A 9586-nucleotide genomic window follows, 5' to 3' on the forward strand; every position below is an offset into this window, starting at 1 on the left:
TGCTCTTAGCTGCAATAAATTATTGTATCTTGAATTGCGTGCAACCCAACCTTATCTCACTGAGTAATTGTAATCCTTAAAAAATATATTCTCCCTAATTCACATATTTCCAAAATTTGCCGCTTTTTCCCTTCAAGTATTCAACTGACAGTATATTTAGATTTAAAAAGCTAATAAATTTTTTATCATGTTATATAGTTGTACTAACATTGTAAAAACAAATTAGATGCATCTGCCAGTCATATTTGTTTTTACAATTTGTAGCGGCTTTCCAATTGTGGCGATGGCAACCTCACTATACCCTCGAACAAATAAATTATGATTGTACTCCCTACGTTTGATTAAATGATCTATTTTTATTTTTTTTTTCGTCTCAGATACATTACTTAAAATAAATACATATTTTAGCATTCCCTTATTTCCTTTCCATTACTTTATTCTCTCAACCTAACATACAAACTAAAATGACATAAAATCCCGTGTCACCCAAGAAATGAGTTATATTACTTGGAACAGATGGAGTAGTATATAATTATTGGATAAGTCATGCTTCCCTCCACAAAAAATAGTCCATTTGTATAAGACAAGAGTTTTAATTTGAAATTAATAAAGTAGGAAAGAAGGAGAAAAAGTAGATAAAATAAAAGAGATGGAGAAAAAGTAGATAAAGTAAGAGAGCTATACACAAAAAGTAAGTAAAGTATGAGAGAGGGAGGAGAAGAGATGAGTAAAGTATGAGAAAGAGGAGAAAATGTGAGTAAAATATGAAGGAGAAACTTTACATTTTTAGAAATGGAACTATTTTTCATGGACATCCAAAAATAGTAAAAGGGAATACTTGAATAAGATACGCTCGATCATATAGATTCGAGTTCCAGGTTCATAAAATACGATTTATTAAACGTCAGAGTCTTAAGGGGAAAGCTGAATTTAACTTGCTTGAATAGCACAACTGAAACAACTAAACGCGGTTCCATGTATGAAGACATGAACCTCGAAATTACTTTATAAACATAAGAGTAAGCAAGCCCACTTGGATCAGCAACCTCCACTCCATAACAGTTCAACCTGCACATTTAGATATACATGCATGGCTGAGCACAAATGTACTCATTGAATACAATACCAAAAGATACAATTATACATTTGAAAATATTGTCCAGCTATCATTAGAGTAACACTCAGGGGTATTTCTTAAAAGACCCGAGCTTAATAAATTTTCTTTCTTAAAGCTTCATCTGCAGACTAAGTTCTTTCTGTACTTCGCCAGACCTGAGCATTCTTTTTGTGCCGAGAAAGTAACCACTTTCCATTGACAGTGGGCCGATTGGGACAACCCTTAACAGACAACCCTGAACGGTGACACATGGTCTATTTGTACACTAGTCTGAGTAGAGACTCTCCCCTTACTGGAACCCAAATTCGATTAATAACTTTTAGCATATCACTTTCGGTATAACCAAAACATATAGGCATTATATATAAAAGCAAATCATTTCTGGCAAGACAACATCATTTGCATAAATAAATATCATCTAAACAATATTTAATATTTTTATCTATATTTGTATGTAGGATAGAAAAGTTCACCTTATGTGCTTCCAAACTCAACAAAATAATATTAACCAATTTTGAGTTAAATTCCTTGTGATGAACCTTATCCAATAAAAGATAAATTGTTTAGCTTCGAGAAATAATAAAAGCGGATGATATGCACCTAGAATATGCAAGCGTTAACTCTTATCGCTTAAATTAAATCGGGAGATTTAATTCTTGAAAATTAATTTACTAAATAAATCCGAGGATTTACTTAGATAAAAAAAATACTCAAGCTCACTTTCTTTAATTAATTCAAGGGAACATTATCCCAACTAATTAATTTAATCCAAGCTTTATAATTAATAATCTTAACCCAAGAATTAATGAATTGTAGCCCATATAACTAGAACGCTCTATCACTTAGTTTAGTCCAACATAAACTAAATATGTTATTACAATTCACAAATTAAAGTATAAGATCCAAAAACTTAGTAACTGAAGCCCAAAACATTTAACAAAAGGAGTCCATCAAATAACTCTTAAGACAATCAAAATCCTACTAACAAGCAACGCCCAAATCTCTCTTACCCATTTCTACTTTGCAATACTCCAGTAAGGCACACATATTCTCTTCCTCTCTCTTTTTGTATCTTTTTCGCTAGAAGGGACTGTCACAGTTTTTCTCATATTGGAGGTCCAAATAATGTCCGATCGTGCTGGAATTTTAACCGAAGGTAGATGACTCATAAAGTATCATTCTGACCAATGAAAATCAAATTTTAACGATTGAATCATTCATTATTAATTTCAAAAGTGGTTGCCATTTTCAACTGTACCAGGTTTCTGCACGATCAGGATTATTAATTTATTATATAAAATGTGGGTTATTAAGGGAAAAAATGAGGGATTAATTGTAGCTACTAGATCTGAATATGTGGTTAAAATTAGGTTATTAATTTATTATGTAAAATGTGGGTTATTATATGATTACATCCCCTATAGTATATTATAGAATATGAGAAATGATAAGTAACAAATAATAAAGAAATAAGTGGGCATAATAAACACATGAGCCACTTAAAAGGTAAAACAATGGAGCGAAACTAATTAAGACAAGAGTTAATTAAAACTAACCTAGAGATTATTATAATAATATGCCATACTCATTAATAAACGCTTTCCATACATAAAAACATTCGCCATCTCCCGTTATACCTTAAATATTAGATTTTCACCCTTATAATAAAAAAAAATTATTTCGTAAAAATTCTCAAATATTCACATTCCATTTTCACACAAAAATTTCCTCTTCTTACCCATGCAAAACCCTATAAAAACATCAAGAAACTGATACGAGACATTGCCATATCTTCCCATATCTTCCATATCTTTTATTTAGTTATATTTTGATTCATAGTATCTTTTCATATATTGTTTTCATGTTCCATAAGCTAGTATTCTAGTATTATAAATAGGGATAAGATGTTATCATTTTATTCATTCAATCAATTAATGAAATTAGTATTTCGCCCAACATGGATTGAATCACAAAATTCTAATTCTCTATCGCTGCCGACGAGAACCTCTCTCGCGCCTAGCACTCCCTCTGCAGGACGTCTTCGCCGACCCAAACCTCTTGGGCGCTCGACGACCACGACTACGATTTCTTGATATTGAGGAATCTGATCGTTAAGGAAAGGCGTTCCTTAACAACTGGTGCTTTCATCGTTAGCTCACCCTCCACAACACCGATCGAACCATAGCTACGTCGCTGCCCGACGAGAAACCACCGCGCACAACAACTAGCCACATCTATCGATCCACATCTATGTTGCTGCCCGATGGGAATTCACCCACGCACAGCAACTAGCCGCTGCCTAGCTTCACCGCCGGCGGTAAGGGAACCACCCTCACCCCTTATCATCCACCTCTGTCCGACACCACAAATCTCATCAACCCTCCATTTTCTTTCATCCATAAACTCACCAATAAAAAAAAAAACCACCGAACAGCAAGAAATTCCCAAACCCCTCCACTCCAACTTCATTCTTTCCGTAATTAATTATGCCTATTCACCACCAATATCAGCCCCCGTACCAGATGCACCCTATTATTGCAAAATTTGATCGCCTATTGGACATGATGGAATCCCGTATGGACGCGGTAGATCGGCGCGTGGAAAACCTTCGTCGGAAACAATACCCCAGCCTACACCAATCTGGGCGGTCGCGCAACCTCTGTCCACCCATTCAGCCCGAGCCAAAACCGCCCTACATCTCACGCCATTGGGATCCACCTGATCGTCGCCCACGGACGCGATACCCGCTCATCGGGTACCGCGATCGCGTGCAGGATGCACGACCTCGACACCGCGCCGGCTACCCCGAGAGGGACCACCTATTTGATCGCGGAGATCAACGAATCCAATTAGGGTTCGATCGCCTCCCGATTCACGCAACGCAGCCGCATCGCCCAATGTGTTGGGACACACCGACGCAGCAGCAGGACCACAGTTACCCAACCTTTGATCTCCGGCCCCGACGTGCGGAGAAGTGCTGGGACCGTCCTCACCATAAGGAGGAGGTGCGAGGCCAGTCTGCCTGCCAACAGCCCCACCATACTGCCGACCAGCCACCGCGCTTGAGCCTCCCACCAGGGGAGCTGTACGGTCAATCCGGGCGTGTGACCAATCAGACCCCATACCTGCCTTCGTGCTCGCCTACCTGTTGGGACCCGTCTGGATTGTGCACGCAGCAGGGATACCCGACAGACGACATATCTTTTGAGAGATTTGGAAGTGATGATCTATGTTGGGGAAGAAGGTCGTCTCTCTCTCATAATAGGTATATTGAGTGCTCAATGCCAAGTCCAGCGACGAAAAAGAAAGCTACTCCTGGTCTTTGTTCACTTGGGAGTTGGTGTGAACTAGATTACCAAGTTAGTGTTGGATTGAGGGAACAAGAAGAATATGAAGCTTCTGATTCCTCGAGTTTAGATGAGAAGATGGCATATTCATGTATGGAAGCCAAAGTTTTCGACTACGTTTATGATCGTGGTACGGGCGAGGATGAGCATTGTGATTCAGAGAACTCCATATTAGAGACAGTAGCAAAGAAACTCATGGATCATGACTTGCCTAGTGAGAATCGGGGATCTAGGGAAGGTAGAGATGGCAGACTTGAAGACCAACAAGTTTCATCTTTTGCGGAAATCTACCCACCGTGCAGCCCCGATATGAGTAAGGAAAAGGAGGAAGATGAATGGTTAGACAATGATGAGGGGGACGATTCTACTAGCATAGGGAAGAAGGTCGTCGACTCATCCAATGTTGTTCGAGTGCCATCCAAAAATGATGTTGGGAATTCTTCGGGTGAAAATGAAGGTGCGATGTTGGGAAAACATTCCAAAGATTCACTGAATGTTGATGAAAGGAAATTTAAATTTGATTCGGTGTTTGATGACAAGAGTGGTGATCTTCTTGATCCAACACAATGGGAGTTCGAGATAAAGGATGGGGTACGAAATGGATCTGCATTTACTCGAATACAGCGACCGTGCACATTTACATTTGATTCCGGAGGAGATAAATCGCCAAAGCTTCTTCTTTCAACTCTTCGTTGCTTCGTGGTTCCCACCTTGAGGACAAGGTGGATTTTAACCGTGGCGGAGTTGATACGAGACATTGCCATATCTTCCCATATCTTCCATATCTTTTATTTAGTTATCTTTTGATTCATAGTATCTTTTCATATATTGTTTTCTTGTTCCATAAGCTAGTATTCTAGTATTATATATAGGGATAGGATGTTATCATTTTATTCATTCAATCAATTAATGAAATTAGTATTTCGCCCAACTTAGCTTGAATCACAAAATTCTCTATCGCTGCCGACGAGAACCTCTCTCGTGCCCAGCACTCCCTCTGCCGGACGTCTTCGCCGACCCAAACCTCTTGGGCGCTCGACGACCACGGCTACGGTTTCTTGATATTGAGGATTCTGATCGTTAAGGAAAGGCGTTCCTTAACAGAAACCCTCAACTAAAATTCAAAGAAACCCCATAAAAATAATTAAACCAAAACCAATGGGCTTATTTCAGCGTCGAAAAAACAAGCAAAAGGAGGCTCAACTGCCGCGGCCCTCCTACGGTGCTGATACTCGTACTCGCACTCTCACTCAAATGACTACGAGAGTAGAAATAGCGAGTATAGCAGCTACTACGCGCCTCCGCCTCCACCTCGGTACGACTACTACATTCCCGCGCCTGAACCGGTGCCGCTGCCCTACCAACACCATCAGCAGCCGTGGTCAGAAGATCAGTACCGCCACCCTCCACTGATAATTACACCGACCCTCCGCAACCTCCACCGCCGTTTCAGCCGCCACATCACTTCTTCGAGCCGCCACCACAGCACAATTCGGTCTATCCGTCCAACGATGAGCCACAGGAATTAATGATCATGTAGAAAAAAAGCTTGAGGAGAGATAGAAAGAGTGGAGCACTGTAATTTTGATTATTATTCATGCATTTAATTGTTTCGGTTGTGTTTTTTTCACGCTATTGAGATTTGTTTTGGAGTTAGTTTTACAAATACTAGTGTTTTCCCGCTATGCAGTTTGATTTTGGCATTAGTTTTGTTGGAAATAGTGTTGCCTCGACACGGACACACTCTTGCTATTACAAAAGAACAAAATCTAGAAGGTAAAGATAACAAAGTGAATACAATGAAAGTGTCATGACCACAACTCCCTAGTCAAAGAAAGCGTAGCTATTTGGTGCCTAAACTTACTAAATGGTCTCAAACTCATCATGGATAATACTTAATTCAACGGAAACATTTGTCTGAATGTGATAAAGGGTACAACCATATCGAAACAGAGTAATTTCTGGGTGGCTAGTCTTTTCTAAAGCAAATTCTAGATCTTTGCAGCGGAAGAGTACTAAGACGATGTAATATGTGTGAAGACATACTACATCAGCTACCTTACTTCTGATTTTATTTTCTTTCCCAACACCTCCTCTGCTTCGACACCGATCAACCTACACATTAAGAAAATAATATGCAGGGCTGAGTACTTGATATACTCAGTGGGCTCATGCCGAAAACATTTCTCTTTTAGTTGTTAGCCAAACTTGAGTGAACGCGAGGTTTTTCTAAAAATCTTTCCCGGTCACTAAAACTTTTATTTCTTTTTGAAAGTAGACTGCGCAGTCATATAAACTTCTCATGAAATACCATATCTGTTCTGTGTGAACCGGGAATGTGGCCACATTCCACGACGGTCACTGGACCGGCCAACGCTAGCGCTAGTACACTGTCCCTATGTGTACACTAGTCCGAGTAGGGTTTGGAGCCCTACTGGGACCCGAATTCGATTTAACTGATTTGGCATAGCCAACAGATAGGCAATCATAAATAAAACTAGGCATGACAACTCATCTCAAAATATTCATGTTTTTAACATAAAACACATTTTGAAAGAAAAGTCCACCTCGTTTGCTTAAATTCTCTCAAACGAGCGCTTCCTGACTGGATTTTACTTGTCGTGCGACTACGTTCCTTTATAACAAATACATGCTTAAATTAGGCTTTAAGCAGTTAGTTATCTTGCATGGATGCATGCCTAAGCGTGTGCTTATTTTTTGCTTTCTTTCTTTCTAGATCCATAATTCTTTATTATTAATTAATTCAACGATTTAATTTATTCGGAGTCTTGCCGAACTGCTCAAGTACAAAAATTCCCGGATTATTTTCTTTAAGTATTTTGAAATACTTACTTGGCTAATAAAATTCCCAACTAATTATTTATTGGCCACCAGCTCAACACAACTAACATTTTTCTTTTCTTCCATAACTTAGGAAATAAATTCCGTTATGCTATTGAATTAACCTAAGATAATGGTTCCAACCAAATTAATGGTCCAAGTAATTAATTCCCAGGCAGTTAGGAATTAATTATTCTAGCCTAGAATATATCAATCGGCCCAACCTTCTCATTTTTTTTAAAAAAAACTGATGAGGCCCGAAGAAAATAAACTGGGCATGGCCCAATTACTACCCCAATCTGTCGACCTCTCTCTCATTTCATCTTCACAAATTTCCCCAATTTGAGAAAACCTTAGGTTTCCTCCTCTCCCCTTTCTCGGGGTCGATCACCGCTCACCGGCGCGCTGTCGCTCACCTCTATTCACCACTCGTCTCCCTCTTGTTCTTTTCACCTCCGAACCGCTCTATTACATCTCCACATTTGGGGAAAACCGAAAACCTAGTTAGACGGCTTCTCGAGTTCGAACGCCATCACCCCTCTTTTCTCCGGAGAGGCTGCCTTTCGTTCGGAATCCGTCGTCGCGCCACGAATCTCGCCGTTCGCTGACGCCGCACGGCTGGGATCTCGCTTCCTCCCGGCGGGGTGAAGTGGCAGCTGCTGTACCGAACTTCTACCGCCGTCGTCATCGTCTCCGGCGTTCGTGACGTCAGGACGGGAAAGGCGTCGGCCCTCTCGCCGAGCCCTGGTTCCGGTCGAGAGCTTAGCCGCTGTTGCCATAGGTAAGTCGCCCCTGTCATTTCCTTATGTCTTTCGATTTCTTTGTTGAGGAATTAAACAAGCATTGATAGTTCTATGTTTAATCCGACCGACTTCCTAAGTTAGCATATATATATACATCTCTGGTTCGTTCGTTACTTGTTCTTAACTGAGGACTTGTTATTACTTCATGTCTATGGATTTTATTCCACGATTCTGCCTTGGTTTTCTTTGATGCATTCATTTTAGAAGCCTAAGTGTTCTTGGCTCGGATGACATGTCTACTTGCTAACAACGAGGATTGCTTCCTAATGTGATTTTCGTGAGGTTTCGGCTGGGTAGCGAGGCTAGCATGCTATGTGTTCTTCCTAAAAATAACATGTTGCTACATGATGGTTTGCTGATATGAAATGGTGGTGAGGGAAATTACTTCACTTGCTTGTTGGCTGTTAGGTTTCTATAGTTCAAAGCTCCCTTGCACTGCCTTGCCCCTCTCCTTCCGCCTCAGTCCCTCTGTCACTCTCCCACTCAATACTTTGTTGGTTGAATATGTTGTGGTGAAGGGAGGGTGGCCGAGGCTATCTACATTTATAGATGGTGTGTAACTGAAAGCTGCAAGAGTTGGTTATTTGGCTGGAAAAAGGGTCCTTAGGCTGTGCAATCTGGCTGCCCTCCCTGCAGCTTTGCAGGCTGTGTACTCGTGTATTAATTGGAGTTTGTATCCTCTTTTGTTAGCTTAGTTTAAATTCAGTGTTGTTCCGTAGTTCAAGTTTTGATCTTTTTGTATTCCGCATGTTCACCGCACTGTTCTGAGCTATAAAAATCGGAGTTGTTTTGCTTTCGTCATCTTGTTTAACTGTTCCAGTTCAATTTCGCTTTTTAGTCCTTGATTTAGTGTTTAATCGTGATGAATTGCATAGTGTTTGTGTTTCTCGTAGCATGCCTAGGTAGTTAAGTTCTTATTTCCACCTGTCGCTTACTTGATCCATTAATTGTGTCAGCATGATGAGTATCTTGATCAAGTAGTTAGTTTACATTCTGCCTAGCTTAAATCCAGTAGCGTAAAAACTCCCAACTTAAAGCGTGGCAGCAGCCGAACCCTGTTCACTACTCACACACTCGATACACTGGTTTCTCTGTGGGATCGACCCCGTACTTGCCCCTTTACTGTTAAAGTAGTGAGAGTTTGGGAGTTATAAATTACATTGGTGGCGAGCGAGAACGCCTTGATCAAGTGGCAACGATATTTGCTAACTGGTCTACCCGATCGGTTATCTTCTATATAACTTGATCAATCCATTCGCATCTTTCGAGCCCAACCAAAATGGCGCCGTTGCCGGGGAAGCATGGTGTTATTTTATGTTTGTGTGTAGTGCATAGGTGTAAATAGTAATATTTTTCTTTCTTTTCTCATTTGTTTTTCTTTCGGTTCATGAGAAGGTACTAACGCGGTGGACACTGAAATCATCCTCATATATACAGAGACACTAACGCTCATTGGAGAGTCCAGGAAGCCGGTGTTG

This window comes from Salvia splendens, chromosome 5 (assembly GCF_004379255.2).
Source record: "Salvia splendens isolate huo1 chromosome 5, SspV2, whole genome shotgun sequence".
NCBI lineage: Eukaryota > Viridiplantae > Streptophyta > Magnoliopsida > Lamiales > Lamiaceae > Salvia > Salvia splendens.